This window comes from Pleurodeles waltl, chromosome 5 (assembly GCF_031143425.1).
Source record: "Pleurodeles waltl isolate 20211129_DDA chromosome 5, aPleWal1.hap1.20221129, whole genome shotgun sequence".
NCBI lineage: Eukaryota > Metazoa > Chordata > Amphibia > Caudata > Salamandridae > Pleurodeles > Pleurodeles waltl.
This window is the reverse complement of record NC_090444.1, coordinates 1415292815-1415318780: the sequence shown is the minus strand read 5'-3', so window position 1 is coordinate 1415318780 and position 25966 is coordinate 1415292815. Positions and strand designations below refer to the sequence as shown.

The window sequence follows — 25966 nt, the reverse complement described above, 5'->3', positions numbered from 1 at the left end:
CTCCTAACTTTGTTGATTTTCACTTATTTCAAAATTGTGTTTTCCTCAAGAAGGATGGCGTGCTAGGGAAATGTCCTTTCCAAAATCCATAGGCTGCAATGTGTGCCACAACTTAAGGAAGCGGATGTCTGTCACAGATCCATACGGTAAAGTGTCTGTGGTGTCTGTGAAATGGGCATTACTCTGCTGTCTGAACCTCCAGTAGGGTAATTCATATTAGTCTGCAAGCAGCTGTCATTGCTTTCCTTTAATGAGGTGTGAAAACTGCTGCCAGAGTAGAAACAACAGCTTAGGCCTTTTGGCCCGGAAGACCTAGCTGCAAGATATGCAGCTTCTCTCAGGAAGGGCATCTGGGGAGGGTTTAAGAACTTTGTTAACTTGAAAGGGACCAGGGTAAGCCTCCCCCTTCATAGTCCAGTGTAAGGGATACCTGCTGAAGAGTAAAAAAAAGCACTTGTTCCCTGTTCTAACTGTAGCCAGCTTGGCCGCAACCTGGTAGAAACGGAAGCTGGCCCTAGTAGCAGTTACTCCAGTATTGGGACTTTCATAGATTCACATGCTTGAATCCTTCCCCTTCGTTTAGATGGGAGTCCCCGCTACCTTTTAGTAGCAATGTAATGTAAAATATAATGCATTAAAGCCGATAGGCCTTCACTTTTGTAACATATCTAAATCACTTAAAAAAAAGAAACCACAGATAGACCTCAGCCAATCGTGCTAGGGAGTCTCCAATATGTTCTGCTCAGTCACACCTTTTTTTAGAGTATTTCTGGTGATCTATTTTCCCCCAAATTTTACTTCTAATAGCTAATACCTTCTACACCACACTGTCTGGTGTATATCTGATTTTTCACTTCACCAGTCGTGTCAGATAAGGAGAAAAAAAGTCTCTTCAGAGCCTATAAGAAGAAAAGACTTCGTTTTGAGGATCATCACAAGGACTGCAACGTATGCCAAACATTTTCTAATGAAGCTCTCAAAGATAGAGAGGGAAGGCTGCTCATTTAGCTCCAGAAATTAAAATCCAGAAAGGAGCCTGTTTCTGAGGTTGACAGTGAGGAATTCTCTGCATCCTCAAGGAAGGCACACAAAAGGGACAGATCACCTCATTCACATACCTCTAGTGAGCAGCCCAAAAAAAGTCTTATAAAGGTTGCAGTTCTTTGGGTTTTCCTCACAGTAGATCTTCATTGTTACACAGAGAGAGGAAAGGACGTTCTCCCTCTTAAGAACGGTTCCAAAAGGCTTCTTTTGAACCCTCCTACAGCACCTCCAAGGGTTCAATTTATTTTATTTTTTAAACCTGAAAAAACATTGAACCTTCCTACACCACCTCCAAGGGTTCAATATTTTTTCAAAAAACCTGAAAAAACATTGTTGACATCAATTAAAGCGTTTACGGCAATGTCGACAACCAAAACTATAGCCACTGTCTCCACAGTGTGCAGTGCCTCAACCTTTCACACGACGACATTGTTGTCGACGCCTTCAGTAAAACCCCTGACATGAAAAATAACTTTCTCTGCACCACCGATGACTGCAGTAACAACAATACTATCATCAATGGCCTTGTCGACGGGACCCACTACATTGCCTTAAGTTGCACTGTTGACGACGAGACCGTTCACGGTGTCGACGAGAGAGAAATCTGAGAAACACCAAATATTTCACACGATCCCTCACCTCTCCTAGTAAAATGTCACCCTTAATCCCAGCACATCTCCAGGAAGTAGACTATTCTGATGAGGAAGGTCCAATTGGTGTTGCCCACAGCCTGTCTGAGATGTATGTAAAATGCCAGGAAGTAGACCATGACAATGAGTATGGGTCTGAGGGGTATGATCCACAAGCCATTTATACCCCTCAAGATCAATACTTATATCGGGAAGAGATGGTTCCTGTACCTGAGTCCCTCATATCAGACTTGCAGTTAATGCTGGCAGATTATAAGAAGCGGTTCCCACTACTACCATTACACAGCAATTACCTATACCACCAAGGTCACCAGTAACACTGCCTTCCACAACTACTCAAAACCGTGATATCTCTACCTGAGATTCCCAGACATACACCTCAAAAAGCCCTGCTGCAAAATCCAGCAACCTCTGACGATGATAGAGAGGATGGAGAGTTACTGGATGTCACTATGGAATGGGATGATTATCTCATACCCACACCGTCATCTTCTTCTCCCGTTCCTTTGAATTCCCCACCAAAAGACATTGGTGGATTCCTTATTCTCCTGAAGAATGATTTGCACTGCCTATACCAATGAAGCAGATGGACTGCTTCTTTTATGACTTTTAGGACTTTAGGGAGCCCCTCGAAAGAAGCATGGGATCCATACCAATAGTCTATTTTATATGGAAGGAGGGCCTCAAAGTGATGAAGAATCCTGCCACAGTAACTGCAGTCCTACCCCACCTAGACAAGAAATACAAAGCACCTGAGGACAACCCAGCCTGTCTGATGGGTCATCCCAGGCTGGACTTAGTAATTTCAGTCGGCCCAACGCAGATCCAAGAACCCCTCTGCTCCAATCTCTGCACCCCCTGACAAAGAACGAAGGAGACTAGATAAAATCGAAAAATGTTTTTCTTCAGTGTCTCCTCTTAAGGTCAGGACATTGAATTCCTTGGTTGTTACAGGCAGGTACAACAGGCAGTTATGTGTGGATATTGCATTTTACTTGGACCAGCTGCCAGAAGATGCCAAAACAGAGGCAAAACAAATATTACAAGAGAGGGAGAGAGCCTCAGCGGAGGTTATTGACTGTGTGATGGACATTACTACTACTGCATTTCGGCAACTGGCCTGGGCTGCTGTTATGGAAGACAGGGTTGTCTTCGAGCAACTTCATTCAGGCGTGAGGTACAAAACAAGTTTCTCTATGTACCTTTTGATATGGAAGCCCTCTTTGGAAAACATGTTGATGATGCCTGCGGACTATAAATTCTGACACAGAAACAGCAAAATCTCTTAGAACCCTTCAATTTAAGAAACACCAGAGGCCGTGGGTTTCCATCCCACAGAGGTTTCCAGCATTACAGATACCCCGCTTACTCCTCTTTTTACCAGTCAGCCTCCACAGGATGCAGGCTCGCACAAAAAACTAGTGCAGGACGGCAAGGAAAGGACGCAGGCCATAGACAATGACTTTACACAGACACCCGCTATCGATCCTGCCTCCATTCCAAAAATAGGAGGAGGAGTTGCCCATATTTATCACCGATGGCAAGAGATAACTTCGGACCAATGAGTACTAAACTGTATCCAGTTACTCCATCCCTTGGAGTTCCTGCACATTCCACCAGCAAGACCTCCTCTTCCACACACTCAAAAGTACCTACATCTCCTTAAAAAGAAAGTTTTGACAATGCTCAGAAAGGGCGCAATAGAAAGTTCCTGTTTCAGACAGAAAGAGAGGCTTCTACTCCTGTTTCTTTCTCGTCCAAAAGAAATAGAAGTAGTGGTGTCCAGTTCTGGACCTCAGAGAGCTGAACACACATTGCAAGAAGCAGTCAATCTGCATGGTTAGTTTACACAATTCCCTCTCACTTCTAATTCCACTTGATCTCCAGGACGCATACTTTCACATAATTTTTGTTATACTCCAATGGGACCTCACTCTGATTGTGGCGTTCCTCATGCGTTTGCCATTTGACCTCATGCATAGCTGTCCTTTGCGACTACTCACCCATAAGAATGTATTTTCAGTGGCCATTACGTCGGCCAGGAGGGTCAGTGAGCATCAGGCTCTTGGTTGTACTTCCACATACCAGCTTCTACACAGACAAACTGGTCCTTCTCACTTTTGCCTCATTTCTGCCAAAAGTGGTGACTTCCTCCCACATTGCCAAAGCATCATGCTGCCATTATTTTTTTTCCTCAGGCTCATACTTCTAAGGAAGAGGAGATACTCCAGCGTTTGGATCCAAGTGAGACACATTGTTGACAACCTTCCAGAAACTTGGAAATCAATAACAAGCTAATGTAAAATGAATCAATCAGAATTTGGATTAAATACTGCAGATTTATATACGTAAGCTTGATTATCACTTTGCAGAAAATAATATAAGCTAAATGTGTCCTAGTAATCATTCATATTCTTCCATTTACTCTTCCTATTCACCTTTTGATTGTTTACTTGGCCCATGAAACTCAAGCAGGGGAATATCCTGATTGAAAAAGATAAAATATTTGTAAAATTTTAGTAATTTTAATGTTGGAATTAATTTGTGAATTCAGGTAATTGACAAATTTGAATGTGATAGTTGCTGCAGCGTTAAGTGGATCAAAAGGTCTGATGGTTACTTCTACCTGCAGATGTCACACCTTCTGTATATCCCTAGCGCTAGTCTGGCTCCGGAAACATTTCAATAGCTCTCAAATGCCCATAGGAGGTGCTGGCTCCATTGTGACGCCATAAGCATCTCCATAAGCGAGCGGTTTACCTTTTTCTGAGCCATCAGATTTCTCATGTTTTATTACAGTTATGCAGTTTTTCTTCATCATGTCTTCACCTAAAATGTCCGCATTCAAAATGTGAAAGATTGGAACGGTCAAATGTCTATCACAGACGTTTATACCATCTGTCTCAGGTGCCTTGAATCAGATCACAGTACCAAAGCCTACAGTTCCTGTCAGCAGATTCCTTTAAAACACGCTCACAGAACAGGAAGCTAAAATGTTCATGGCCTATGCTTCAATCTCATCCAAGATCCAGTTCTCCATCCCCCACGGTCTTCAGAATCATGTAAAAGAACGCACAAAAAGGAGAGGAAAAACCAGTCACAACTTCATACCTGCAGATGTAAGTCACCACCACTAAAAACGTCTTTGTCTTAAGAATTGTAACAAGAAGTACCTGCAGGTGACCCAACACTCATGAATCTGTGAGACCCAAAGCCAGCCAACTCATACAATCCAGTGCCTGAATGTGATTCCGCACCAACTCTGAGTTCTGTACTAACTGTGGCACTGAATCAGGGGCCTCAGTCAGGTCATGCATATCCAACATTCCCAACACCTGAGGGTATCCAACTCTGTTTGAACACAGTATTTCAAATTAAGAATGATGCCATCTCCACTATATGTTCCATCTTCATTGTCTTTGGTGCATGATTGTGGATTCTCACCAGTGCTGCAGTCACCTGGTGCTGCAAACGATGCCATCGGTGCCACAAACTTCACCAGTGGTTCCACAAATGACCCCTTTAGCGCCACATATGCCGACTCACAAGAAACTCCTTTGGAACCTCTTTGTTCCGGCATTTCCCCTCTAATACACAGCTCTTGAAGAGAGACACAGATCAGTTGAAGAAGATAGACCGTTCTTTGGAGATTCTGTCCCTCAGAAGGATCCTAATGCATAGGATCTCAAACATGTGCTGATGGATCCAGATTTTAAAGGGTTGAGTTTACAGTGGTCTTGACACTTCTCTGGAGTGGGAGCTACTATCTTTAATTGGTCTTCCTCCTCCAGAGGGTCCCTGCTAATCATGAACATCAAAGGTTAAGTTAAACATCCTGAATGTTTCCTTCACAGCCCCCTTCACTCACTGGAACCATTAATTTCCCTTCATGAAGCCTTAACAGAACCCATATTGGCCATATGGTAGAAACCAACATCTTTTACCTGGGTATCGACATCTAGCGCCTGCAGCTACAAACCAGCTCCTAGGGACCCTACCTTCTTTATCATCACATCCTTATCCTGAGAGTCTTTTGGTGCAAGCATCCGGTTCTTCCAAATCAACCTCCGGTCTTTCATGTCCACACCATCGGCCCGAGAGTCAAAATATATGGAACAATTTGCAAAAAAGAGCTTCTCAGTGTGTAGTATACCTCTTAAATATAAATTCCACTTGCCTGTTGAGCAGAGGCATCCATGCCCTACTGGACTTGTTGTATAGCTATTTTAGCCATATTTTAGACACATTATGTTTGCAAACTATGCCTGCCATTGTGCACTTTAACCCAGTTACATTTTATTCAGCATTGCTTTATTTTTCTATCATTAGCCACATTTGCGGTGTTTTATTTTCTCTATTAGTTCCTTCTCCTAGGAAAACATCACGTTCTTAGCATTTCACTTTGTGCTTTCCTCAAGGCTGCAGTCAGATAGGGTTTCCGGCAAAAGTGGTATGCTGTGTCCAACATTCACACAAAACATACATATTCCTACGTGATTTTCTTCGCTACTGCTGCTTGCTTAGACTACCGAATCCCTGGCCTGTATGGGGACGGTATCTCTCTAGACTACAGGCTTCCTAGCTTAGGTATAAGGGATGATGTCTCCTCTGGGAAAATCTGTAGGGCAGTTTAGGGCTTATAACGCCATGCTCTAACATAGCTTATGTAGGAAAAAATATATGTATATCGCTCGTAGTGACAGTATGGTGGGACTGTTTCTGTGTTTCACACTTTTTGTCTCCCTCTTGCTTCTGGTGTGTTTTATCATCCTAGTTATTGCAGAACATGCCATTTTATATACGATGCAGTTACTTCAATAAACCTTATTGAACTATATTCTGCCTCTGTTTGTTTGTTGTCTTTGCCTGTGTGAGACTAATGTAACTGAGAGAAAGGAGTGAGATCTGACCGATCACGATCAGATCTCACGCTTGCCTGTCTTTCTTGTCATGCGCCCTGTTGCCACAAGCAACTCTGTACTTTGGCAGAGATGAGGCTCTTCTAGTTAGCCAGAAAACCCGGATTAGGCTGACAGGCGACACATGGTGTGGAATTGTACTTAGTACCCCGCAATTTATGCGATTCTGCTGCCCAAATCCAGTAGCCTCATTAAGCTAATGAGAACCTACATGACATGACGCCACCAACATTAGGTCAGGCACTATCTTTGTCTCACTAAAGGCTAAAATACGCCTCAATACTATATACAGAGACATCCCGTGGTATTGAGGATTTCCTCCCCAGCTAGGTAGGTAGTAACTATCTAAATCCGTAGGTTGTTCAAGCTTGAACCTTAAAAGGATCAATCCCCACTTGGTGTCCTTATCTCTGAACAAACACCTTTACCATTAACATGACGAACCTGCAACAGGTAGAAATTGCAGTTAATATAAGGCTGCCCCTTACTGCACCAGTTCTGGCAAATGGCCTAACGACCCAGGTGGGTCAAGTCACATTTGTTGTTGAGGCTTATCCAGCCTATTCTTGGGTCACTTTTCCAGCAGTTGATGTGAACACAAACACATTTCATCACTATACATCTGCAAACATACCTGCACAAATCAGAGTTTATGCATATTTAGAAATAGCTTTTTCTTATCAAGGGAATAATAATTGGCTTGATGGTGCCCTACCACATACAGTAATACACGTTAGGTTAGGTCCTCAGAGCAATGAAGGCCCACCCTCACCTTTATTGGCCACATATACACAGCACCCTGATGCAGAAACCTTAGCGGTAGCTGAGGTTTGCCGCTTATATACAGAGCTCATTGGAATATACAGACTGTTAGTACAGTTTGTAATGCAAACATTAAATACTAACTGTAGGAAAGTACCATCTTGCCTGGCATGTTACTCCCATTTTTACATGTATGTTTTTGCCTGTCTCACTGGGATCCTGCTAGCCAGGATCCCAGTGCTCCAAAGTTTGTGGCCTGAATGTGTATACCTGTGTAGTGACTGTGTCACTGAGGGTCTGCTAACCAGAACCTCAGTGCTTATGTTCTCTCTGCCTTTAAAATGGTCACTAAAGGCTAGTGACCATTTTTACCAATTGTAATTGGCACACTGGAATACCCTTAAAATTCCCTAGTATATGGTACCTAGGTACCCAGGGTATTGGGGTTCCAGGAGATCCCTATGGGCTGCAGCATTTCTTTTGCCACCCATAGGGAGCTCAGACAAATCTTACACAGGACTGCCACTGCAGCCTGAGTGAAATAACGCACATGTTATTTCACAGCCATTTTCACTGCACTTAAGTGACTTATAAGTCACCTATATGTCTAGCCTTCACCTTCTGAAGGTAGGTGCAAAGTTACTACGTGTGAGGGCACCCTTGCACTAGCAAAGTTGCCCCCCACATAGTTCAGGGCCATTTCCCCGGAATTTGTGAGTGCGGGGACACCATTACACGCATGCACTACATATAGGTCAATACCTATATGTAGCTTCACAATGGTAACTCTGAATATGGCCATGTAACGTCTAAGATCATGGAATTATCTCCCCTTGCCAAATCTGGTATTGGGATGCCAATCCCATGCATCCCCGAGGCTCCACTATGGACCCCGGGTACTGCCAAACCAGCTCTCTGGGGTTTTCTCTGCAGCTACCTCTGCTGCCACCCCACAGACCGGGTTCTGCCCTCCTCGGGTCTGGGCAGCCCAGTCCCAGAAAGGCAGAACAAAGAATTTCCTCTGCGAGAGGGTGTTACACCCTCTCCCTTTGGAAATAGGTGTTAAAGGCTGGGGAGGGGTAGCCTCTCCCAGCCTCTGGAAATGGTTTGAAGGGCACAGATGGTTCCCTCCTTGCATAAGCCAGTCTACACCGGTTCAGGGAACCCCCAGTCCCTGCTCTGGCGCGAAACTGGACAAAGGAAAGGGAAGTGACCACTCCCCTGTCCATCACCACCCCATGGGTGGTGCCCAGAGCTCCTCCAGTGTGTCCCAGACCTCTGCCATCTTGGATCCAGAGGTGTGAGGACACTCTGGAGGCCTCTGAGTGGCCAGTGCCAGCAGGTGACGTCCGAGACCCCTCCTAATAGATGCTTATCTGACTAGGCGACCAATCCTCCTCTGAGGGCTATTCAGGGTCTCTCCTGTGGGCTTTTCCTGTTGGCTTTTCCTCAGATAACGACTTGCAAGAATTCATCAGAGTACCTCTGCACCTCTCTCTTCGACTTCTGCCAAGGATCAACCGCTAACTGCTCCAGGACGCCTGCAAAAATGCAACAAATTAGCAAGAAGACTACCAGCGGCATTGTAGCACCTAATCCTGGCGGCTTTCTCGACTTTTTCCTGGTGGTGCATGCTTTGGGGGCTGCCTGCCTTCATCCTGCACTGGAAGCCACGAAGAAATCTCCTGTTGGTTGATGGAATCTTCCCCCTGCTCCAGCAGGCACCAAACTTCAGCGTCACCGGTACTCTGGGACCCCTCTCATCCTGACAAGCATGGCCCCTGTAACACAGGTGGTGGACCCAAGTGACCCCGCCTGTCCAGTGGTCTAACTGTCCAAATGTGGAGGAGGTAAGTCCTTGCCTCTCCTCTCCAGACAGTAATCCTGTGCACTGCGTGAACTGCAGCTGCGAGGGCTTCTGTGCACATTTCCACGGAATCCTTCGTGCACAGCCAAGCCCAGGTCCACAGCACTCCGTCCTGCATTGCTCAACTCACTGAGTTGACCTCTGGCTTCGTGGGACCCTCATTTGCAGTGTTGAGGGGACTGTCGTGTTAGACTTCTTGAACCCGTGTTAAAGTGCTACTGTGGGTGCTACCTTCTTGTGCTTGGGCTCTCTACGTTGCTGAGGGCCCCCTCTGTCTCCTCTCCCAAGTGGCGACATCCTGGTCCTCCCTGGGCCCGGGCAGCACCTTTTTCTTCAATGGCGATTCTTGCAGCTAGCAAGGCTTGTTTGCGGTCTTGTGCCAAGGAAACAACTCTGCATCCTCCAGCACTCCGTGGGACATCTTCTGCACGAAGGAGAAGTTCCTAGCATCTTTCTTTGTTGCAGAATCTTCAGCTCTTTCATCCGGAGGCAGCCATTTTGCACCTTCATCCGGGGATTAGTGGGCTCCTGCACCCCCCACCCCCCTCCCCCCCACCCTGACATTTTCACGACTCATGGACTTGGTCCCCTTCCTTTGCAGGTCTTCAGGTCCAGGAATCAGTCTTCAGTTCTTTGCAGTCTGTTGTGGTCTTTGCAAAATCCACCATCACGAGTCTAGTGTGTTTCGGGGGAAATAGTAGTACTTTACTCCTACTTTCCAGGGTCTTGGGGTGGGGTATCTTGGACACCCTTGGTGTTTTCTTACACTCCTAGCGACCCTCTACACTAGCCCTAGGGGTCCATTTGTGGTTCGCATTCTACTTTCTTAGTATATGGTTTGTGTTGCCCCTAGGCCTATTGCATCCTATTGTATTCTACAGGGTTTGCACTACTTTCTGACTGTTTTACTTACCCGATTTTGGTTTGTTTGTATATTTTGTGTATTTTACTTACCTCCTAAAGGAGTATATCCTCGGAGAGATTTTTGGCACATTGTCACTAAAAGCACCTTTATTTTTAGTAACTGAGTATTGTCTTTCTTATGATATAGTACCTAAATTATATAAGTGGTATAGTAGGGGCTTTGCATGTCTCCTAGTTCAGCCTAAGCTGCTCTCCTATAGCTACCTCTATCAGCTTAAGCTGCTAGAACACTACTAATCTACTAATAAGGGATAACTGGACCTGGTACATGGTGTAAGTACCATCAGGTACCCACTATAGGCCAGGCCAGCCTCCTACACTAACCCAGCACGTGCTGCCCCAGCGCAACCACATACAGTTACAACGGGCATTAACCCTGCAGCTGTACATTCGATCATGGGTAAAGTACCTGCCAAGCGGGAGGAAATTCCGTTTTGGTTAGCTCATAAAATAAACGTGCTGGAAGCAGACCTTCCCCATCAAGACAAACATAGAATTCTCACCATGTGCTTCCCATTTGGGATGGCTTCCACAGTAGATAACTGCAATACTTATGGCACTGTATTTGCCACGCTCTATACTACCGCACATGGTACACCAACACTTGCCAAACTTTCAGAAGTGTTCAAACAAATTCAAGATGAATATGGGGCTGCCCCGGCAGCAACTAATGGGCACTTTTGCCACTGTGTCTTCAATCATATTATGTAACCTTAAAGGGGAAGCCGTTGCAGTAGCAGTGCGCATGCGGCTCCGGTACGTTCCTGCACAGGATCAAGAATGCAAGCTGCCAAAGATTATTGCTGAGACATACTCCAGCATGGGTCGAGATAGTCTGGAGGCTAGAACCATTAAACCACAACTACAAGGTAGGTCCAATAAAGACCCTACCAAGCAAGCACCTGAAGTTCCAAAAGGCACTGGGATAAAAAAAAAAAAAAACAGCTAAAAAAGAAAGGGGAAAATTCCCGCATTCGGAGACCCCTTAAAATTGATATCTTAAAAATAGAGAAAATATACAGCTGACAGATATCAGTATACTGCTACATGCCAGTCTCGTTCCTTTCAGGACTTACTGGAAAAATGCAGTGAGAGAGGTGGGCGGTCAGAGCAGCAAACCAAGTACGTGAAACCGAGAAAGAACTCACAACACTCGTCCGAAGTTTCTGTTAAGAAATAAGAGAAACTTCCCCAACAAAAGACCCAGTTTAAAAAAAAAAAAAAAAAAAAAAGTGGCAGCAGTTGCAATACGACATGCCACTCAAGAAGAGGGCTTTACTGAAGAACAGGAAGTGGGCACTGCCACTGCTAGACAGTGCGGCAGAGGTCAGAATAGTTAGGCGGGATCTTCAAGAGCATCTGGAGGTGAAAGCAATTGATGACTTCTTACAAGTTGAGCCTGCGGACATGCGTGTCTCCATGCCCGACAGGGTGTATAAAGTAACTATGCAGTTGGACAGAAGACATTGCACACAGTCGACGTTATCTTTTGGAATCGCGCCGTTCACCATTTGATATTTTTCTGGCTGAAAAGGATTGGCCACCATATTTTGTCTGTGATCTCCCTTAGGGAGAAGAGATTATTGAAAAATCTTTCTCACCCCTTAATCCCAGTAAATTTGTAGAAATACACACCATTGATTGGGTAGTGGCACAGGCACTTGTGTTATATAGCAACTACGTAGGGTGCCATAGAGATTCATTTATCATATAATACCAATTAAATCCCAACCTTAACCCCAACATCCAATAAAACATGTAGCTAAAGCACACATGAGGGAAATCCTCAAACAATTAGAGTACCAGGTCATAATTGAACCCTGTGTCTCACCCATGAACAATCCATTGTTCCCTGTCGCTAAACCCAACGATTATTTGCCGAATTTGGCTACAAATTCAATAAAAAAAAAAAATAGCCTTCCTTAGTGTCCTGTCGCTAGAGTACAAATTGTCAGATGAAGGCAAGAGCTTTGTGCCCCAATTTGTTTAAAAATGCACACAACTACATCCTCCAAATACAATCAAAATGCTCCAGTCTTTATTGGGCTTCTTACACTTTGGCAGAACATGCATTGCAGATTATGCACAACACATTAAACCATTTTATGACTTAATATGTCCTGAATTTACCAGAAGATACTAGACAAACACACACGCATTCTTAGAGCATTACAAAAAGACATGCTTGAAGCAAAACACCTCTGTACAAGGGACAAAAAGAACACCTGGTGATCAGAGTAATTGCTGGTGCCATTGGTGTCACCTATGTGACGTTCAATGAGGGTGAGACCGTCCCAATAGCATACAAATCAGATTTGTACTCTACAGCAGAACAACGCTTTGCTCCCACTAAGAAATTTCTCACTGCTGTTCAAATAGCTGTCTTTAAAGAGAGACCTCTGGCCCAGGGGAAACGTTTTACTGTAGTGTACCCCATTCCGGCCCTTGAGGCTGTTACCAAAGCTAGTGTTTGTAACGCTAAAGCATTACATCCATGTTGGATCCAATGGGCAATGTCTCTAACGTCCACTTATGTTGACTATATTTTTTACTCAAAATTACAAGCACAAGAATTTTTTCAGTATGAGCTTGAATACCCAGTTCTAACAAACACACTGCCTATTGAACAATATCAAACAATTTTGTATACTGATGGTTAAGCACAACCAGCAATAGGCACTAAACACTGTGCGTAGCCGTGAGTGGAAACATGAAAGATGTCAACTTCCACACAACTGGCAGAGTTTAAGGCTCTGGTGAAGTCATTGGAACACACTGATCCTGAACAGCTAACGCTGACTTTCTGTGATTCGTACTATTATCCTGTCCTTCAATGAATATCTGCATTACCTGCACCAGAATGTGTTCAGAGATTCTAAAGACAACACCATTAAACACAGACTTCTGTGGGGGAAATTAGGGGATCTGAAGTGAACGCTACCCAATGTCCATGTTGTACATAAACTAGGACATCAGCGTGTTGTAACACACGTTGAAGACAACACCTTGGCCAAATCTGCAGTAGCTACGGCTTTTGTTGCTGTAGTAACTTGTTCTAGAACGAAATTGGATGATGGAACACTGGTAGCTGTGAAAGCCTCGGCTGACGGCACGCCCTTAACAAAAGCATATCCTACTAAATATTCCTACCACATATCATGCCTCAATACAGCCCTATACCAGGGGTGGTAGTCGTGTGATTCCCAATAAAGACCAAAGACCAGAACTGTTCAAAGTAATGCATAAGGGTAGTTGCTTCTGCCCATGCTGTTGTGGTGGCTACAACATCATTGTTACAAGCACATTACTGGTGGCCCGGTCTCTATAAACAGACCAAGCAGTATGCCCTTTGTTGTGACATTGCTCTTCAAATAAAAGGACCCACCGCGGACACCCCTCTTAATATCCAACAAACCATTTTCATGTGTGTACTTGGGCCATTGTGGTCCTCTGACACGTGATAGTCCATACAAATTCAGTATATAATGAGATTTAGTCTCCGACTCATGCTCCAGATTTCTATGGGTTTGGCCACAACTCTCATCTGACGCTCAGACTGTTAGGAAAAATTTGCAGGTCCTCATTAACACATATTCTGTTGCGGCTTTCCGCTCGGACCAGGGCCCTGCTTTTACCTCGAGGGCTTTTCCTGGACACCATGGCTTCGTTAGGGGTCCAACTGTATTACTTGTCTCCATTTCATCACGATGGAAATAGTGGAGCAACAAACCCGAGATTTAAAGCAATCCTTAACAGCCAGAGTATTAGACACTGGTTGTAGTTGGCCTACACACCTGTATGAAGTCCAGAGAGCACGTTACAATCTGCCCAGAAGGTCCCTTGGTGGTGGGGGGCGTACTTCATACGAATGCCTGTTTGGAACACAAATATATGTTCCAGACATTGATGGCGTCAGATAAACCTTTTGACATAAATTAATGTGTCACTATCTTGCATGACTTAAAACAGTTCTGTGAAGACAGTCCATCTGCCAGCGCCTCCTCCTTGGGAATAAAGGTTGTACCAATAACATCTACCAGCTGGATTCCAATGGTTGGGGATCTAGTACGTGAAAAGATTGCTTTGAAAGGGGAGTTTGGTCCTTCTTATTGTGCACCGGTTCTATGGAATAAATGGTTCCAGAATTCTCTTTCTACCACTGGTTGCAAAGAAAATCACATATCTCCATCGACCATGTCAAGCTACACCATATGGCAGACCCTGCACAGCAGACCTAGAGGACTCCTGGGTAGTACCCGAATCCCTCTCACTACCGACCAGGATGTTCCTTTAAGGTTTTAAGCAGCAACGCTGACACCTCTCCGAGCTTGGAGAGGGTGGAAAATGAGCCTTCATTGTTTCCACTAATTTCTACTACTACAAACAATATTGATCAATTGTATTCAAATTCTACACAAACGGATAGCATAGTCTACCATGAACCACCAAGGGAGTCTTCTGCAAGTTCTCCTCTTACAAACATGGCTCCAGTATTGCACAAACTTTTTCTGGATATTTTGCAGACATCAATGACACTTTTACTGACTCATCTGCCTCTACTGCAACAGAACTGTCAATAGCACGTCAGCTGATAATTTGGCTCTAAATTAACTATTTCATTCTTCCATGGAATTATCTATGGCTCTTAATTGTACTTGCCTTTGTCCTTTGGATTGGGTTTCATAGTTTTCATCTTACTGATACATGGTAATTACCTTCCTGAACGCTCTACAGTTGAACTGGTGGATGAGCTCCTAAAACAACATTTTTCTTCACACAAAGTCTGCAGAGACTTGTCCCTAGTGACCATTTCTGCTATACCAATTCCTGATGGGATTGTTGTGGGATAAAGTATTATTTCTTATATGTGGCTCGACGGACGACATTCAAATTCTGTCTGTCTTCAAACTTTCTATGAATTTTGTAATTACACCCTGAGTAGTTTCTGATGATTGGCATGTGAAAACAGTTGATTCTGTGATGTCTGATTTGTAGTATTATACCATATTTGAAAATGAGGATGTATATCAATCCAAAGAAAATTATGGAGATGTGTTCTGTTATAATTATGGGCATAATTTCATTCACTGAGCAAGTATCCCAAATACTTTTTTTAATTACACACATTGGGAACACTGTCTGACTCCACCAGTAGGGAGTTTCCAAAATGTATACTGAAGTGTGCATATTTCTATGGGCAACAATGTTATAAATGCTGAGTCATATGATTTCAAATTGCCAGTGATGGAAAGTCGACATGTTTTATTGACTGATACAAAATTAATTTATTCTGATGCCTTTGTTTCCCGGTTAGCTATTGAAGGCTATCACTACTGGTTGAAGTCAATCGACTTGAAAAGTGTGTGGGGAACAAAAAATTGGCAAATAAGGGGAAAGGAAGCTTTATTGAGAGCATTCCTGATACCTTTTCAAATGATATTTTTAAATGAAACGGTACAACAAACAAGTTGTTTAGACTTGGTTAAAATTAAGGAATTGAACGCGCCCAGTATTCCTACTTCTGCAAAACTTTATAAATAGCAAAAGTATATACATGCTTCTGAAGATCAGCTCGGAACACTTAACACATCACTTTCACATCCTGGTGGGTGGTTATTGTGGCCTGTGGACACCAACGGGTGCCATATACCTTCTGAATTTCACTGGGGGTTTTAGACCAAGTAGGCCAGACGCTCGCTATGTGCCCTTGGAACATTCGGGTATAGTGACAACATGCAGCGTAGGTAAACTATGTCAGCATTGGTTGAAAAGTGCCTCACTAGATGCTGTTAAAGAACACCTCAGACTCTTGTCTAATGAAACATATTTACAGGACTTCCTGTTAGGCCCTAAAAAACCACGCAGAAAGCACTTCCTATACGCAGTATATAATGAGATTTGGAAACTTTCCCAACAAGACGCGGCTGCACGGTTAAGGCAGATTGATCAGGAAAATGTACAGAAAGCATTAGCCATTGTAGATAATGGTATTAACACCTTGTCTGACTGGATATACACTTTAATAACATTGTATCGTCTGCAATAGACATAGTACAGAGTGACATTTCATCTTTACACCATGGACAGAGTCAGTTAAAGTCCATTATGCAATTAGGTTGAACACCAAAAACACTGAAAGCAGGTCCCGTTCCCTGGCAACACTTTAGCGCAAGGGACATATTTTCAACATTTAATTTAACACAACAACAAATAATAATGGCTTAGAAGGAGGCGACTTAGGTCATGCTAAACCGAGAAATTAGAAAAGTTGCCTTTTACTGTGGCTGAAATACTATCTGCTGAATGGTTAATACCACGGAGTTATACATTTTCTTATGTCAACATTTCGATTCATAGCCTGCTTGAAACCCATTCCATTAGGCAGAATTGAAAGGCTGCGAGATAGTTACATACTTGAGGTGTGGGAGCGTCCCTTTTTGTACAAATGCTTCAATGGCATGAAAGAAGTCTTTCTTAGTGGTAGTGAGTGCACGACTTTTGTGAGCCACTTAATGGTTTACAAACAGCTGTCCTTGCACAGGGCATGTAATGCCTCAGCAGCGAACTTGGCTTGCTATTTGAAGGGAGTTCCAGTCCCCTAGATTAGACCTGCGTTCCAGGTGCTCTCAAATGGCAGCTATGTCTTCCTTAACAGTGAGAGGTGTTGGGGAATGCGACCTGGAATAGCTTATGCCATTTCGGTCTCCCAAATTGTCACATGCTGCATGAATGTCTCCTCCCGCCAGCCACACAACAACGAGAAATACCAGAGATTTGGCAAGACTCAAGGCTTTGTTTAAAAAACGTGGCACTTACATCTCCGCAAGAGACCTACTCGCTACAAGTTGCGAGGTAGTCTGCAGAAATTCAGTCTCTTTTAAGCAAAGATCTTCCGAGACACTTTAGTGAACTTGTGGGAAGAATATCAGCACGTCCAATACTACTGGAATTTAGCATTTCTTTAAAGCAGTTTGTTCTGGTTTTGTTTACACCTTCTCTATATTTGGCTTAATACCTTCAGCCGCACACTAAGTATTTTCGTGTGTTTTCGGGGGATTCCCGATTACTTTGGCTATAATAGTTGGTATTTTGCTGTTGCTACATTTTCTGCGCAATGGCTGTTCCGTCACAACAAGGAGGACTGAAAGCGTTTCCACCAGTGCAGCTGTGTTGAGAACTCATGATGCAGTATTTTGGAACACCTCTCCTTAAACAACTGTAGTGTGACTGGTCTCTATCATTCAGACTGGTTCTGGATTGTGTGCAGGCCATGTTTTGATGCCTTTTTGTGCACTGAAAGTTTGTCTTTCTACGTGGCGCTTACTTTTATTGGACTCTGATCTGTTGATATTCTCGATGAGTCCTCATTACCAGACATGCGTGTTGAGGGTATGTTTGCTATGGTAAGCTGTCTGAGTTGCCCTTTGTGGACAATGCGACTCTTTAACGCAACACTGGGCACAACACGGAATGCTGCTGTCTCTCTTGAGCTCAGACTTTGGAACATGAGTGCTCTATGCTTTTCCTTGGAATCAACTTGGATATTTTACTACCTGCCGAAGTGGAATATTTCCTGACTTAATTTGTCCCAGATATAATTGGTGATTTTAAAAATGACACTGACTTTTGAATTTGTTTTTATTGGCGCCACTGCTGTAGTTTTAAATTGTCTTTTTTCTTCATGCTCAAGTATCTTTCAAGTTGTCATTATTGACATTCATGTTTATATGCTTTTATAAATAGATTTTATTAGGCTTTGAACCGGCAAGGAGAGGGTGTTATAGCTATTTTACCCATATTTTAGACACATTATTTTAGCAAACTAGGCCAGCCGTTGTGCACTTTAGCCCAATTACATTGTATTCAGCATTGCTTTATTTTTCTAGCATTAGCCACATTTACGGTATTGTTGTATTTCTCTATTTGTTCCTTCACCTAGGAAAGCATCACATTCTTAACGTTTCACTTTGCGCTTTCCTCATGGTCGCAGTCTGATAGGGTTGCCGGAAAAAGTGGTGCGCTGTCTCCAACATTCACAGAAATATATATATAACTACGTGGGTACACTTTCTTAGAATATCAGCAGTCTTATTATAAAAACACTCCTTTGTCCCATACACATTAGAGGGAGATTCTAGCCAGATGACCACAACTGCATGCTGATTGCCTTCGCTACAGCTGCTTGCTTAGGATACTAAATCCCTGGCCTTTATGGAGACGGTGTCTTTCTAGACTACAGGCTTCCTTGCTCAGGTGTGAGTGATGATGTTTTCTCATGGGGAAGCCTAAAATGCAGATTAGGGCTTATAACGCTGTGCTCCAACATAACTTAGGTAGGAGATTATATATATACATCACTCCTAGTGACAGTATGTTGGGACTGTTTTTGTGTTTCCCACTCTGTCACTTTCTTGCTTCTAGTGTGTGTTATCAACCTAGTTATTTGCAATACATGCCATTTTCTCTAAGATGCGGTTACTTCAATAAACCCTTATTGAATTATATTCTGCCTCTGTTTGTCTTTTCCTGTGTGAGAATAATGTATCTGGGTAAAAGGGGTGAGATCTGATCGGCCACCATTCCCCTGAGGAGTGTTTCTCGTCATGCGCCCAGTTGCCACAATTATCCCTGTTCTTGGGCAGAGATGAGGTGCTGCTAGCTAGCCGGAAAACCCGGATTAGACCGACAGGTGTTATATGGTGTGGAATTGTACCTAGTACCCCACAATCTATGTGATTCTGCCAGTAGCCTCATTAGGATAATGAGAACCTGCGTGACCGACACTGCTCATGCAGTCATCCCTAACGTAGCTTCAGACCTCCAGTCTCATTTTATGGAGCTGATAGATGATGGGCAGGCAGCTACAAAGGAAATTATCCAATCAGGTGTCAACACTGCAGACTCTGTAGCAAAAGCCATGGGCGCTTCAGACTCCCTGCATGTACATACCTGGTTGAGAAGCTCATGGTTTTCACAAGATGTCCAAGCAACACTCATGGATTTATCCATTGAAAGCTCTAAACTCTAAGGCACTAAAGCTGAATCAGCGTTAGAAAGATTTAAAGCTAGCAAACCAACTGCATGTTTACTAGGTCTGCAGACACAATCCAGAGATTGCAGACAATTTAAAAGGTTTTGGGGGTTTAGGAGAGGTTTTTCCTTTCTAGGACAACCACAATATACTCATCAGCAACAGCAATCAAACCCCCTCTACAAGAACTACAGAGGATGTGGCAGAGGACGACTGTGTTCCCTACCCATACCTCTTTCCTCCTTAACTTCCTCCTCTTCCCCAGCCATTGCAGGGAAGCAATCCTAGTTTAGCCTTCCCCTAACACTCTCAACCCACTAGAGGGCGGGTATCTTTCTTTTCAGGAGCATGGAGAATCATTACTCCAGACCTTTGGGTCTTGCAAGTTATGGAAACAATTTGGTTAATCACTGTAGGAAGCTGGCCTGCTGTGTGGTGGGTACCCTTGGTACTTACACCTTATATCAGGTCCATTGTTCCCAAATTAGTGAAGTGTAGGCAGTGTCTATAAGCCAGGCTCTCTAGAGGTAGCTGTGGATGAGCAGCCAAGGCATATCTAGGAGACATGCAAAGCTCATGCAATACCACTGTAGTCACACCACATTTACACATATGCAAGAACCACACATTGTTACAAAAATAAAGGTACTTTATTTTAGTGACAGTATTACCAGAAGTACTAGATAGGCAGCTCTCCAATAAGAGGTAAGTAAACACACTAAATATGTACACTAGTAATCACAAATAGGCATAGAAAGCAATAGAAAACAGTGCAATAATAATAGACAATAGTGACCGTAGGGGGAGACCAAACCATATACTAAAAGAAATGGAATGCAAATACAGGACCCTCAACTAGGTAAATGGAATCTGTAGAGTGGAGCTGGAGGAACTAGGAACCCCAAAAGGAAAGTACCCCAGTGTTTCTCCCCCAACCCCCACTCCCCTAGCCCCCCCCCCCTTCCTCTCCCACCGGCGACCAAGAAGAAAGGAGTAAGTTACTGGTTGTTCCACAAACCACACAAAGGACTGAAAAGAAGAATAATGCACCACCCATATAAGACTGCAAGAAACCAGCCGTGGATCCTGACGAAGGCAAGACCTGAAAAAGAAGGGGACCAAGTCCAGAACTCAGAAGTGCCCAGTGGTGGCAGGAGCCACTAACTACCCGTCGGTGGTTGCAGGAGCTGGTCAACAGTAGGGCTAAGACGGTCAACAATGCAGCCTGGAGCTGGTGAAGAGTCCCTGGAGGATGCAGTTGACGTCCCGCACTGGATGAAAGATTGCAGTCTGTCTGTCTGGTGTGGAAAAGCCACCAAAAGCCTTGGCAAAGGCAAGATTTGCGGTAGATGAAAGGTGGAGCTGCCGGGGGCCAGGACGGTCCAGGGCGACTTAACCCATGGAGGGAAGTCCAAGAGGACCCTCTGCAATGCAGAGAGGCCACCCCCCACATAAGACCCAATGGAAGAGGACCCAAGAGTTGCAGAGGAGCTCTCGCAGCACTACTGAAAAAGGGTCCCACGCTGCGGGAGAAGCACGCAGAGGGCTGTGCGTTACATGGAAGAGTACTGCGGGCTGGGGCTTCTCGGAGCCTGAAGATCCTTTGGAAGAGATGCAAACAAGCCGTGGTAGCTGCAAGAGACTGGGTACACGTGGTACTGTCCTGGGTGGGAAGGCAAGGGCTTACCTTCACTAAAGTTGGACAGCCGGCAGAGAGGACCATGGTGACCACTCCAGACCACCACCCTTGATCCAGATCTACGCAGCTCAGGATAAGAGGAGATCGGTGCAGCCAGTCGTCGTTGCTATTCGTGCCTACTGGTGCAGGGGAGTGACTCCATCACTCCAAGAAAGATTCCTTCTTTCTTCTCGTGCAGACTTGCGACTTGCCACCCTTGTAGGATGCACAACTGGGGAAATGTTGCAGAATCTGGAAGGAGCCAGAGAAATGATGTTGCGGGCAAAATTGTTGCTGGAGGTGCTGATTGCAGGTTCCTGTGGAGTCCAGTTGCGGTTCCATTGGCCAGAAGTCGAAGTAGACGCTGCAGAGGAGTCCTGCTGAAGCTTGCAAGTCTATTCTGAGGACCCACCCAAGAGAGGGACCATAATTAGCCCTGAAAGGGGGATTGGTCACCTAGCCAGATGACCACCTCTCAGGAGGGGGCTGTGACATCACCTGCGTGATCTGGCCACTCAGATGCTCCCAGAGGCCTCTGCCCACCTTGGATTCGAACTGGCAGAATCAAGGAGCCCTCTGGAGGAGCTCTGGGCACACAACCTCAGGTGGTGATGGACAGGGATGTGGTCACTCCCCTTTCCATTATGCAGTTTCGCATATGAGCAGGCACTGGAGGTCCCTTAACTGGTGCAGACTGGTTTATGCAAGGAGGGCACCAAAAGTGCTCTTCAAAGCATACTAGTGGCTTGGGTAGGCTACCTATTCCAAGCCATGTAACACCTGTTTCCAATGGGAGAGGGTGTTACCCGCCCCCCTCCCAAAGGATATCCTTTGCTCTGCCTTCTTGGTCTTGAGCTGTTCAAGCAGCAGGAGGGCAGAAACCTGTCTGAGTGGTCGCAGCAGCTTGGGCTGCCTGGAAAACCCCAGAAAGCTGGTAGGACCAATGCTGTTGGCTCTCTAAGGAGCACCCAGAGTGCATAGAATCATACTTTCAATACTGGAAACAGTATTAGAGTATGATTCTGACATGTTTGATAACAAACATGCCCAGGTTCGGAGTTACTATTATGTAGCTGGAGTACATGTGTAAAATGACGTCCCCACACTCCCGAATTCCATAAAAATTGAGCTGGAGTTTGTAGGGGCACCTCTGCTCATTCAGGGGTGCTCTCACACAAAGGTACCTGCACCCTACCCTCCAGGCTAGAAGGGCGTACCATAGGGGTGACTTATAGTGATCTGTAGTAAAAATGGTGCATGCACCTTTTAACGCAGGCTGCAATGGCAGGCCTGCAGATACACTTTGCATGGGCTCCCCATGGGTGGCATAATGCATGCTGCAGCAGATGGGGGACCCCTGGTGCCCCAATGCCCTGGGTACCATAGTCTAGGGACTTACAAGGGGGCACCAGAATGCCAAATGTGAGGTGTTTGTGGTCTAAGCACCATGTTTAAAGGGAGAGAGCAAAGTTACTGGGATCCCAGTGAACAGTCAAAAACATACTTGCAACAGGCAAAAAGTGGGGGTACCCATGCCAGAAAGAGTGTACGTTCCTACAACCACCACCTCCCAACCTTCTCCAGGTAGAGGTACCCGTGTCGGACCATCTGTGTATTCTTCAACAGAAAGTAAAATCCTTGCTCCTTGAGAGTGCAGTGAAGCTGGTTCTAGAGTAGGAAAGTGGTCAAGAATGCGACTCCTTGTACTTCTTTGTCTCTATAAAAGGATTCTATCCCTCTGGATTTTGAACTAGTTCCTCATTAAGGAAACCTTGCACAGGTTCTGCTAGTGCTGGAAGCTGAAGACTGGATGGAGTCAATCTATTTGCAGTATACATACTACCACATCCCTATTGAGCAGTCTCGCAGGAAGTTCCTTTGCTTTATGTTTGGATCACAACATTCAGTGTGCGATTTGTTCCGTTTGGCCTCACTTTCACACCACTAGTCTTCTGGAAGGTGATGACTGTGATTGCGGCCCATCTTAGACGAACGGGAGTCCCAGTAGTCGCTAACTTCAACAACTGATTCATTACGGATAGGTCTCCAGAAGTGGTGTTTCGCCATATGCACATGTTAAATTGGTGGTTGTTTGACCTGGGATTTTCGATCCACAAGAGGAAATCTCATATCCAGTAAGTGCATTCTGTTCTTCGGGGCAGTAGTGGACACTACATCGAGTTGAGCCTTCTCTACACCTCAGAGGATTTAAGACATTCAGGCTGTGATTTCAGTGTTTTACGATGGAGCAATCATTTCTATTCTGATGGACTTAAACCTGCTATGTCTTCTAACTTCCTCCATTCTGTTGTTCACCCATGCATGCTGGCAGTCAGTGGTTCCAGCACAACATATATCAATAAGCCAATATCAAGCTCTCCAAAGACACTGCAGTGGTAGAGTGTGAGCAGCAACCTTTCACACTGGAAACCATTTCTACTCCTTCCTTCCGTGGCAATGTGATCATGGATGCCTCCACTCTAGGCTCGGGAGCTCATCTTGAGGAAAGGGACATCAGAAGCCTCTGGTCACCGGAAGAACAGACTTTGCACATAAATCTGTTGGGATTAAGGGTGATTTGTCTCGCTCCCAAGACCCGCCTTCCTTCCCTTTGCAGTCAGTCATTCCAGATGTTGACGGACAATACAATTGCAATGTGGTGTATTAATAAACAAGAGGAAGAAGGCTTAGTCTTCTCTGCGGGAAAGCAATATGGCTCTGGTCCTGAGCACAGTACTTTCAGATCTGCATAGTGGGAAATCACCTGGCAGACAGTCTCAGCCTGCATTACCTTTCCAACCACGAGTGCCACCTTCACTCAGAGGCAGTCCAGGACATTTTTCAACTGTGGGGGACTCTTCAGATGGACTTATTTTGGCATTCAAGAGAACACTCAGTGCCCGAAATGCTGTACCCTCTGTTAAAGGATGCAAGGATATCTGGGGGGGATGCTTTTGGCTTGAAGTGGAACTTTCCACTGCTTTACACGTTTCCTCCTGTACCCTCCAATCCTTGTATCTCGAGGAAGATCAGCATGATTCGGGCCCAAATAATTGTAATTGTACCCAGACGGACCTCACAGGGTATGATATGCCGACATCATTCTCCTCTCCCTGGCCCTCTGCTCCATCTCCTCCAATGGCAGGCCTCCTCGAATAATTGCAGAAACACATTCCACATCCTGTTCTCCATATATGTGCCTGGAGATTGAACTTGGCACCCTGATTGCTTTTTCCTACCCCCTTAATTGGTAGATGTAATTCTATGTTCAAGGAAAATCTCAACCAAAACTTTTTATTCTGGCAGACGGGTCAGATTTGTTAAGTGGTGTACAGAGAACTCTATTGATCCTCTCCAGGCCCATCTGTCAGCAATTCTCTGTTTTGTCCTCTAGTTAGCCCAGCAAGGGTGCACAGTTAACAATGTTGTAGGTTGTCAGCCTTATCTGGTCTTCTGTGTCTACCTGATCAACTGTCCCTCTTTAAATCATTTACTGTTCTAAGACTCCTCAAAAGCCTCATAAACAAGTACCCACATACTCCATTTATTATGTCACAATGGAATCTCAATTTGCTTACTAGTGTGTTCCCTGATTTAACCTTTACACAGTTGTCCCTCATGCTTACTGACATCTAAGACTGTTTTTAGGGGCGAGCGCGCAAGTGCTCTGTCCTCTGTTGTAATCTTTGTGGGCTTTCAACCACTCCCATGTCACCCCAATCACTTTCATTGGTTCGTCGGCTTGCCTTTTAAAATCCACTTGATTTCATTTGTGAAAGCCATGCATACTTCATGCCTTTTCCGTTGTTTAGCCCTCCTCGAGCGCACCTGCCAACTACTGAAAACATAGGAGGCTCCATATTTTACTTTATCTTTTCATTTTCTACTCAGTGCAATCGTGATTTTTTTTGTTTTTTTTTTGTTTTACTTTTACTTTTATTTTTCACCCGTCCCCATCCGCACCATCGCCCGCCCTCCCCTGGGGATTTGCGGCAGCTGCCACTTCACAGATGCATTGTCACGCGTCCTCTTGTTTACAACGCTAATAGCTTTAACTTGAGAAAACGCAACATCCATTGCATGAAGTGTATTGTTTAGCACGCTGGCTTTGAAAGTGAAAGTATTAATTAAAGAGACAGCAGTTGCATATATTGGCATTCGACACCAAACGAGGGCAGACGATACTAAGGACCTACGGTCACATCTAAACTATCTGTTTCCGGTCTGCCCCAGCGCCGTTCTTACATAGTACATGAATTTGTCTTTGCTCTCCGCCCACACCTGTCCACGTCTATAATAACTGTGGTTTGTCTGTGATGCATAACCCATAAATATTGTACTTTTCAAATGACTACATTGTCCACTTGTAAAGTCTGGCAAAAAAGCTCATCCTGTTGTTTAACACGTGTTTTCACCATAAATGAACGCCTTGCCCAGATAACGTGTGAAGCTGGGACATGTGTTCGCAGAAGTCAGTTTACAGCAGCGTTGATGATTTTTTGGTTGGACGGCATTAGGACAGTTTGTACTATGAAATAGAATACAATTGTCTTGTAAATAAGATGGTAGGAGCAGACGGCAAACAACGTTGACCGGATACGATCAGATCCTGTGCTTTAAATCGGTAGGTACTGCCCAGAATGAAGTATCTACTTCTTTAATTGGAAGGGAGAGTGCTTCTATTTCTCAATGCTGCTGTAATACATTTATTGGGAGAGTACCGGCACTCTTCAGCAGCAAACATGTTTAAAACGGAGTACCCACACTTCTATATTTCAATTAAAATCACTGCTCAAATCGCAGTTCTCCCAGATCCGTGCACTCTGGCCCATTCCTACTTAGTTGTGTCAGCAAACACAATATGGTCTCTGACTTTACTCTTACTTGCCCAGATACAATTTCCCAGCCCATTTTATGATTACTTATTTTTTGGCATTGCTAGTTATGCTGCCACATATTACCTACCATACGGTTAGGACACTTTGCATGAAAAATGAACTCTTCTTTATTACTTTTGGGACAGGGGTGTCCAGCAGTAGCCTTCCGATAACCCTTTTGTGCAGTTTGAACACCTACACGCAGTGGCCCAAC

The 25966-nt window shown here is 44.5% G+C and overlaps 1 protein-coding gene across 5 annotated transcripts in view; it reads left to right on the top strand.

The window, feature by feature from the left end:
• The window catches only part of DDX43 (DEAD-box helicase 43), a 576458-nt gene that overhangs the window by 158186 nt on the left and 392306 nt on the right, over positions 1 to 25966 (top strand). The gene's annotated exons all lie outside the window — the stretch shown is intronic.